Source organism: Phascolarctos cinereus, unplaced genomic scaffold (genome assembly GCF_003287225.1).
Source record: "Phascolarctos cinereus isolate Bilbo 61053 unplaced genomic scaffold, phaCin_HiC Scaffold_9;HRSCAF=440, whole genome shotgun sequence".
Classification (NCBI taxonomy): domain Eukaryota; kingdom Metazoa; phylum Chordata; class Mammalia; order Diprotodontia; family Phascolarctidae; genus Phascolarctos; species Phascolarctos cinereus.
Genome location: NW_027556402.1, coordinates 111511443 through 111519025, shown reverse-complemented (window position 1 = coordinate 111519025; position 7583 = coordinate 111511443). Strand labels below are relative to the sequence as shown.

At 40.0% G+C, this 7583-nt stretch overlaps 1 pseudogene; it reads right to left on the bottom strand.

Annotated features, from left to right (window-relative positions):
* Positions 1-5364: 5364 nt before the first annotated feature.
* LOC110202276 (target of rapamycin complex 2 subunit MAPKAP1 pseudogene) lies at positions 5365-6984 on the bottom strand (annotated as a pseudogene).
* Positions 6985-7583: the final 599 nt, after the last annotated feature.

Here is a 7583-nt window from a genome sequence, read left to right as displayed (position 1 = left end):
CACCTTAAACATCTTGGGCTTACAAACAGGCCTTCTACCCAGTGAGCCAGTGGAGGGCAAAGTCTGTTAACCACACCTGGAAATGACCCCCTCGTGATTCCTGATGCTTGCTTTAAAACCAAAGATCCCTGGAATTCCCTTTCAACACCTTCACATGGCAGCTGTTTCTCATGGCTTCCCTGGATTTAGATGGGTGGGTGGGAGAGAGAAAGGAATGACAGAAGAACGTGAATTTGATTTTAGACTTGTTGAGTTTGAGGTGATAGTGAAACATGAAGGTGGAAATATCCAGGATACAGCTGAAAATGCAGAATTGGACCTTAGGAGAGAGGTGAGGGCTGAGAATCATCTGTGAGAAGCTGTAATTGAAACTTTGAAACCATAGAACTGGGTGAAATGTCTGAGGGAGATATAGAACTCTATCCTGCCCTACAGGAAAATAGAAGGGTATTAGAGAAGGGGGGGTGAGAGAAGGGAGGGCAGATTAGGGGAAGGGGTATTCAGAATGCACACTGTCTTGGGATAGGGGGAGGGGAGAGATGAGGAGAAAATTTGGAACTCAAAATCTTTTGGAAGTAAATGTTGAAAATTAAAAATTATTAAATTTATTAATTAAAAATAAAAGAAATGTCTGAAGGAAAGAATACAAGCAGAGAGGGGTAGAAGGCTGAGGACAGAGCTTATTCTGTTCATGTTTAGGAGGCAACAGGAAGATGAACAGAAACAAATGAGGGAAAAACCCCCCACAATAACAGGGTGAGAAATAAGAGTTGAACTAGCATAGGTTGCTGACATTGAAACCAAGAAAGGATACTACCCTTTTGAGTAATGGGTACTTAAAGGGTTTTTTTTAAAATGTTCAATTTTTAAAGTTTTGAAATTCCAAATGTGATATAAAATAAGCACTTTGCATATACCGTAAAACTGAAATAGAGGGATGCCTGTGAAACAAGTTCTTATACAACTTGATTTTCTTTTTAAATAATTAAAAAATTGAACATGGTACTTTTGAAGCTATTCTCATTACCTCTATTGTGCATATTTTTTAAAAAATCTACCCATTTCCTTTTTTTTTTGAGTAGGGGAAGGGCAACCCTATTCCTTATCTTCCTCATAATGCCATCCTCTCTTACCCAAATTTTAAAAAACAGTCAAGCAAAATAAATTCCCACACTATCCATGTCCCAAAATGTACTTTTATCACTTCTCATTCTGGGGGTACTTAAATAGTATTAAATCAAGAGGAGAGATCAAGGAGAATGAGGTCTCAGAAAAACTGTGAGTAGGGGAGCACCGTTGACTTTCCACTATGCAGTTTCTAGGCATGAAAGGCAGGAGTCAGATTGCTAGGGGTAAGGAAGAGGATATGTAGTGATAAAATGGAGAACATACTTTGACTGCATTTTTGAGAGGTTTGACTGTGAAAAGAATGAGAGAAACATAATGATAGCTAAAAGGGGCAGCAGGGTCAAGTGAAGGTTCTATGTTTTGTTTTTTTAAATAGGGTGAATCTGTGCTCAATTGAAAGCAAAGGACAGAACCAGTGGAGAGGAAGAGACTAAAGATGCTACGAAGAGTAGGCTTGTAAATGAGAAAGCAACTTCCTAGGTGATGTGAGTAGACAGATGTGTGCTGGTGAATGTTTAACAATGGGATCTCAGAGGGGAAAAATGTATTTGACACACTTGTAAGTTTAATTTACATTGTTAATATTTTCTCTATCATTTTCTTTTATCTAGATGATCAATAGAACAATAAATCAAGGCCTAATTTATAGCATTTGCCAATTTCTGAGGTTTAAATGCTCACACTGAAAATTTAACAAGTAGCTCTTGGGAGTGAGTAGAAGGCAGGGTAATACACTGGAAAGAAGACTTGGCTTCGGAGTGAAAGAATCTGGATTCAAATTCTGCAGATACTTCATATCAGTATAACCTTGGGCTTCTTTATCTAGTCAAAAAAAAAATCTGTCTGGGAGGGGAAGACCTTCAGGGATTCTGGACAAAATAGAAACAATTGCTGTTTACATTCACTCTGAGCCAATCAGGGCCCAAACAATGACCAAGTGGGACTTGGCTTGGGACATATTGTTGACCAATCAATGAGAGCCAGAATGATTTGGGATTTAGGCTGGTCTTTAAAGGAAAAAAAAAAAGGATTCAGAGATTAAAATTTACATTCCATTTGGGCAGAGCACCCCCAGGTAAGGATGTGGTCCCCTATGTCAGACCTGCACAACTTGGTGGTAGGTAAGGGCCAAAATTAAAATAGGCTAAAATTCTTCAGCCGCAGTTAGGTAAGACTAGAGACAGACTGACCATGGTTGCTTGGCGTGGGTCATGTGACAAACTGGTGAGTGTGCAGTGGCAACTCTACATTTTTCTTTTTTTGTGTGTGAGGCAATTGGGGTTAAGTGACTTGCCCAGAGTCACATAGCTAGTGTTATGTGCCTAAGGCCGGACTTGAACTCAGGTCCTCCTGATTCCAGGGCCAGTGCTCTATCCACTGTGCCACCTAGCTGCCCCCCAACCCTACATTTTTCACAGGCTGATGAAATTCTCTGTCTGTCAGAGGGCCATATGTGGTGCAGACCTGCCCTATGTGGACCCAGGGAAGGGAAAGCAAGCAAGCTGTGTTGCCCAACTGGTCAGTTGCAGTTTGGTCCCCAGTGGACAGCTCCTTTTTTACTATATTTCACCACATAATCGTCACACCTTGTGTTTTTGGGGTTTTTTTTCAGTCCAAAAATTGGTTTATAACCTTTCATCATGTGATTGTTTAATGGTATAATTCTGAACATCACGCCACTTGAAAGGTAAACAGAGCAGCAATGTATTCACCAGTGGCATATGGATATGCATTTATCTCTCACACATTTTGAGCCAGAAACATAGAATTCTTAGCGCTCGTGCACTGTCAGTATATTTACAAAAGCCGACTTGCGAGGTTTGTTTAGAGCACTGCAGTACTAACAGTATTGTCACTCAATCTAATGAAGAGCTTTAGGCAAAAGGGGAGCAGGCAGGTGAAGGTACCATGAGTAAGTCATGTAATTTGGTAAGACTTGCATCTTCCTAATTTTAACATATATTCACAAGTATTCTGTGTACCCTAATCTTGCACCAAAGATTGTTTAGTAATAAATGATTTTTAGGTAACACTGGCACAATTTTTAAAAAAGTTTCACATAATGGTTACACCCCACTTTTTTTGCAAAAAAAATTTGGCATAAAATCTGTGACGATTATGAGGTGAAATATGGTATTCACAGAGGGTTTTTGTTGTTGTTGGGGTTTTTTTTGGGGGGGTGTTGTTATTTGTCCTTTGTTCTTGAAAAGGATCGTGACATCAGGGAGGTAACGCCATGACATGCAAGTGAAGTGGATTTAAGTGAGGCAGGGCTGTGCAAAGTCACCAGCCTCACTTTCTCCTCTGGAGTCATTTGAGTCCAGTGGCCAGATATAGATCAGGACAACTAGAGATATCTTCCTTCCTTCCTTCCTTCCTTCCTTACTTCCTTTCTTCCTTCCTTTCCTCCCTCTGTCCACATAGGGTATCACACCCTTATCTACAGTGCTTTGCCCAAAAGGAATGTCAATTTTAATCTTTTTTTTTGACTAGGTAAAGAGGCCATTCTCTGCCTCATTTCTTATTAAACCTTAATCACTAAATGGGCATTGCTTCAGTCAAACTGAGACCTCTTAAAGGCCTTAGCTTGAAAAGACCAAGGTCCCCCACTGCATCCTGACCCATCTCCAGTTGTCCTGATCTATTGTACTTTCTTCTTTTTCATTCTCTTCCTTTTCTCTTCCTACCATCTTCCTGAGATTTGATCATGATGTGTCATTTTGCACTTTTTTTGTATTTAATGAATCAAGATATATGTATATATGTATATACACACACACACACACACACACACACATATATATATATAGGCTAGGCAATGGGGTTAAGTGACTTGCCCAAGGTCACACAGCTCATAATTGAATTATATTTTTAAGGAAAATGAGTTGAATGTTTTCTGTTTTTCTCTCTGTCATAAAAGTTATTAGTAAATGCCTTTTTATTTGTGTATGGCCATCATATGCTTTTCCTGTAAGTCAGCAGTGTCTTAGGAGGTGAGAGAAGGTCCCTACCTCTGCATTAAATCCTTTTGCATACTACATAACATTAAGATTAATGTTTAAATTATTTCATTTTGGGACTCAGTAGCATATAATTTTCCACTTCTATTTTCTATGAAACTTCCTTAAAAAGCAAGTTGTCACTTTTCAATTGTCACTTTTGACTATTATCACCCCGGTGCTACAACTTGTCAAACCACCAAGTGTCATGTGACCCATATATACCGTAAGGGAATCCCAGTGGGATAACCCCAGTAAGGGTTAGACTACCCCAGAGAGCAACTGACAAGTGGCTTATTGGTTAGTTTATACCCTTCTATGGATGGAAAGAGGACAGGGGGAGGGAGAAGAGTTGAAAAGAAAAAGCAATAGAAAGCAATAGCTAATTGCTAAGCTTCACCTCTACCCAACCTTTAATCTGCCCTCCAAGTGACATCCTGGAAGCCTAGACTACTGAAGCTATACACCTGGAAATTCTGCCCTTTGGAAAAATGTAGCCTAGTAACCAGGTATCTGAAGAATTTGCCTGTTTTGCTAGGTAGAGGTGGTACAATAATTGTTGTCTAGGATGTAATCTATAAAGAAAATAACATATGACCTGGAGAGCAGAGAGTAGCTGTCAAATTACAACATGAAATGGTACAAGGCTACTATACTTTGAATGCCTCAGAAGTGGCAGCTATGATCCATATTTCTTGGAATTGTTTTGACACCATATTCTGTATTTTCACCACTTTTTACAACTCTATATTCACTCCTTATTTATTATTATTATTTTAAAAGACTATCATGCCAGTTTATTGCAGGAAAAAGGTATGCATTTTCAGTATTATTTTGAAGACACTTGATTGTATTGTAAGTGAAGCCTTTACATATTGATGTCTTGTAACCAGAGAGTGAAAAAGAGTTGGTTATTCTGTGTTTGTGTGTGTTTGAGTGTGAGAGGCTGAGAGATATAGAGACAGGAAGAAAGAGACAAAGACAGAAAGAGAGGGGATTATATATGTTATATAATGAATTTGCCCAGCATGTGATCAGACTTGTCTTCTAATCAAAATATTTGCCATTCTCATTTGAGTCTTAGGTTCATTTGAAGTGGTCCACCAAATTTTGCATATACCATTCCATTCCCAAAATGGTAGTCTGGATCGATGGATACTGTAGAGAAAAATAGTCTTCCCTTGCCGGTACTCACTGGGGCTGGTTTGGGGGTTGGCAGAGAAGGGGAGGACTGCTGCTATCCCAATTTCTTCCTCTTCTGAAAGCTAAAGCTTACTTCTGTTCAGTTTCCTTTGTTTCAGATCAAAGTAAATAGTCTAAGCAGTGCTTGCTTGGGATTCCAGGGTACAAAGCTTACTTGTAGCAGCATTTCATTGACGGCTGCAGCATTTGCTCATCCTGCATTCTGGAAGAGGACCATGACATCAGGAAGGTAGTGTCATGACTTGCAAATGAATTGGATTTAAGTGAGGCAGGGTTGTGCAAAGTCACCAGCCTCACTCTTTCCTCCAGAGCCATCAGCGGCAAGCATTTGACTCAAAAAGAAAAGATGTTTGCTTTCTTGATGCTTAGATAGGTAAATCTAAACTTCACATGAACTGGGCTTTTTTTCTTCATCATCCTCTTGTGACAGGAATACAACCGACGAGAGTCCACTGAAATGGTCTTCCTCTCAACCCTGACCTTAGTGCTGGCCTTTTAGGTAGCAATGAAGTCTGTCTCCACTTTGTTGCCAGAGATCCCTAAATGCACATCAGTCATGAATCTGAGCATATGAATCCTGCTAACTTTGAGAGAGTTGTAGTGGTAACTTCATGTCTTGCCTTGGACTGTGGCTATGTCAGACAAGGATCCTTCTCTCCTGAAACCGATCTCTTAAACAAGGCAGAATCCTAAATTGCTTTGGTTCTCTAAAGTATAGTCTAAATCTACTGGGTTCCTGCTGATGTATACATCTAGGTCATACTGAGGATCTGAACCCCTCTCAGAGTACTTTCTCCATTTCAGCGCCTTCTCTAGGATGCCACTCATGATGACCTCTGCACTGTCCATCTGAATAAGGAAGAATTCACAAGCAGCATTATTTTTAACAAAGAGCCATTGTCTGATCGCAGTACCAGAAGGCACCAAGACCAAAGGGCTAAAGCCAAATTTCTAAATGGGTTCATTGGAATCCAAGGGATTGAGATCTGCGTCAACCTTGACAATATGGAGACAATAAGCAGTGATGTTGTCATTGAGATTGGGTTCCTGTCCTTCACTAGTATATTGCCAGCAGATGAGGGCAATCGGGCCATGCACCTGCATGTGCTATGCTTATGACTGTCAGAGGCAATAGCCTGTCTTGGTTAGTGTGAGATGGGAGGTAGGAATCAATTTTTTGTTGTTGTTGTGATGGTCCCTACTTGACCTTTATGATCAAATTTTAAATATCCATTAGAAGGATTATTCATTTGGAGGGGGCACTGTTCTTTCTAGGCATGCAAAGAGAATCGATTGCTTCCCCGGGCTGGAAATCTTGACTTTGAAGGTGTTTTTTTTTTTTAAATCATAGAGTGAGCTGAGCTCCTTTACTGAGTGACAAACACTTTTTCTTTTTGTCTCTTTTTTTTGGATCTCATCTTTGAGCTTCTTCTGATGCTAAAGTTCCAACTTGAGGTACTGTTGACGAACTGGTGGACATAGACATAAAACTGAGTCTCCACACTGCTTCCTGGTGCTTTTAAGTCACTATAGCCAATCACCAAAGGAGGTGAAACTTTTCCAGATCCATATTATGATTAATCAAAACCATTTCATATATACTCATGTCATCACTGGTCACACGGAATTGCCGGGTGTGAGCCAGGATGATGGGTTATCCAGGACCATCCTTTATGGCGGCCAATTTCCTTAAAATACATTTTTTCTCTTCTTCATATTGTTCCATGGGATCACTGGAATTCTTGGGGTGGTATCTGAGTACTCCTTCTAGGGTCATTCTGGGGCTCACTTTCTGCCCCCTGCCCCCTCCAGGCCCAGGTATAGTCCTTCCGCCATGCCTCTGCTGCCCTATCCATGATTTTCATGCTCAGACCTAGTTATGTAGTATGATTCCTCCACTGCATAAGCACATTTTTTTTCTTGTGCACACAAGAAGAGCTGAGACAACATCTCCATCTTTGGTCAATAGTAATACTAAAAGAGTTAATGCATTGCCACTTCTCTGGATTCATCACAGCCTGAATAAGTTTATTTGGGGCCCATAATTTGTTATAGTGTAGAATAAGTGCTGAACTTACAGTCAAAAGATCTGGGCTCAAATCTGAAGTCTGTCACTTATTAGGTGTATAACCTTGGGCCTTTACCACTCTGACCTTCAGCTTCTTTATCCATAAAAGTAAGGAGGTTGGAATAAGTGATCTCCATCAGCTCTAACTTTCTGAAGGCTAATTTTTTTTTGATTCTACTGTTTAA